This window comes from Echinops telfairi, unplaced genomic scaffold (assembly GCF_000313985.2).
Source record: "Echinops telfairi isolate 266 unplaced genomic scaffold, ASM31398v2 ScPeMD7_7469;HRSCAF=8507_0, whole genome shotgun sequence".
Lineage (NCBI taxonomy): Eukaryota > Metazoa > Chordata > Mammalia > Afrosoricida > Tenrecidae > Echinops > Echinops telfairi.
The window spans coordinates 56,115,434-56,117,717 of record NW_022111372.1 but is presented as its reverse complement, the minus strand read 5'-3'; the positions used below and the strand labels follow the sequence as shown (position 1 = coordinate 56,117,717).

The 2,284-nt window shown below is 44.2% G+C and overlaps 1 protein-coding gene across 1 annotated transcript in view; it reads right to left on the bottom strand.

Annotated features, from left to right (window-relative positions):
• STK10 (serine/threonine kinase 10) overlaps nt 1–2,284 on the bottom strand; it is a 137,753-nt gene that overhangs the window by 104,934 nt on the left and 30,535 nt on the right. The gene's annotated exons all lie outside the window — the stretch shown is intronic.

The window sequence follows — 2,284 nt, the reverse complement described above, 5'->3', positions numbered from 1 at the left end:
CTGTGAGTCTACATCGCCTCCGTGCAGAGGCCGGGTTGCTAAACGCCAGCCACAGAGGACAGTGGGAAATGGAGCCCACGGAGCAGGGAACACGAACAGCAGGTGTGTCCTCATGGACATGCAAACCTGCTGCCAGTTCATTTAAAAAGTAAGTGGCACAACCACAGGCATAGTAGTTCACCTTTAAAATGTACATGGGTATATGTGTGTGTGCACAGAAAAAAATACTCCAAATGTGATCCATGATTTGTTACCTCAGGAGGTAAACTTTGCATTTTTTATACTTTTCTAAATAGTACTCATTTCCTTTGACGACCAAAAGCAAACCAAACTCACTGCCATCGAGTCAATGCCGACAGACTCACAGGACAGGGCAGAACTGCCCCTGTGGGTTTCCAGGACTGGAACTCTTTAGAAGCAGGAAGCTGGTAGCCTGTGGGGCAGTGTGACGCTCCTGGTCTCCTAGTCTAAGGCAAGGAGACAGGAGGAGAGGGCAGGCAGCCAGCTCTGGTAACCAGAGCTCCAGGCAGGGAGGAGGCAGCCGGGCCAGCTTCTCGCCCTTTACAGCATTTCAGTTCTCCAACCAGAAAACGTAAAACCACGCAAAGTTTTACCACCAGAGATAACTAACCACAGACATCATTTGGAGTATATTTTTCTAGATTTGTTTCTGCGCAGATACAAATAGTCTAAGTCCACCTTTAAAAAAACAAACATCCCAGAGGGTATGAATTAACCTTTTAAAAAATGATCCCTATGAGGGGGCTTTAAAAGTCCAGGGAAAGTTTCCATTATCTTTGAGTTCTGCTTTCCACAAACTTTTTGAAGCCCCTCCCCCCTACATAATTTTTAAGCAGTGCTGAGAGGGGTCACCCTCCGCGTGGTTTCTAAAGCAATAGGATCCTCTGCTAGAAGAAACGGAACTTTCCCACCCAGTATCAGTAGTTCTGTTCCTAAAAGTCCGGCATTTGCTGCAAACACAAGGAATAAACAACCAAGTGTCTATTTTTCATTATTTTAAGTTTAATAAATTATAAAGTACCCTATGTTGACTCCAACCCTCATATCAATCTCCTACATTCTAACCAAAACCGTAAAACCTTATAAATGCTCGGAGCAGAATATAAAATGGTTAAACATCACTCCTTGGACACCAAATAATGATTAAGGTCATTGCATGCGGTAGCTAACTGCTGCTGTGTGGGGTAAACTGACCGGGGCTGGCTCTTAGCTCCTGCAACATCTGAGCTGCCCAGCCCTCTGGTGACCCTCAGCTCCCCATTCAAAACGTCTACACGGGAGGCTGGCGGTCTTCCAGGTGCATTTAGAATTAACTGGAGCGTTGCTCTGCACATCCTTGTGTTACAAATGGACCGAGTTTGGGGTTGTAAGTAAGATGGATGCTCTATCAGGAAAGCACAGGGTGAGAAGAGGTTTGGAGAGAGAGGTGTGTTCTGAGAAGTTTAGGTTTTAGGAGCTGAGAAGCATGACCTGGGAAGACATTGGTGAGGCAGGCTTGACACTCTGTGAAAACCAGGGGATCCCCCAAATTGTTCTTTGGAAGTTGGCGGGGGTGCAGAGGTTGGAAGGCGAGGCTTCGAGTTGCATCTGCATTTTGCACGTCCAAAGACGAAGCTGCTACTGTTGGCTAGGAGAGGCCTCCCCGTGGCTGGTGAGGCTGGCTGTGGGGAGGAATCCCGCAGTAGCAGGGGCAGCATGGACACCACTAGGGCTATCGGTAAGACAGCCAACATAGAAAGCTCCTAGGGGGAGGGAGCATTAGAACGGACTGTGATGATGTATATACGACTCTTTCAAAAAGCAATTTAACTATGGAAGTGTATGAAATGTGAATATTGTGTCAAGAAAATTATTTTTTTAAAAGGAAAGAAGCCAAACTTGACTTAGGGTTACCGTGGGAGAAAGAGGAAGAGTTTTTGCTTAGGGGGCAAAGAGTTTATTTTACTGGTGGTGGAGCAGTTTGGAGAGGGATATCAATAATGGTTGTACAATACGAAGAATATAATCAATGGCACTGAAATATACATATAAAAGTTGTTAAATTGGAAAATGTTTCCTGGTGTATATTTTTGCTAAAATTGAAAAAAAAAAATACCACTGACGACAAGGAAGAAGGAAATGTTCTAAGATTGATTGTGGTAAAGACTGTATAACTCTTCTTGATAGGGCTGAACTATTGAATCGTATGATATGTGGGTGAAGTGGGAAAAAAACTGTTAAAAATCAAAATCAAAACAAAACAAAACAAAAAATTGAGTGCTCA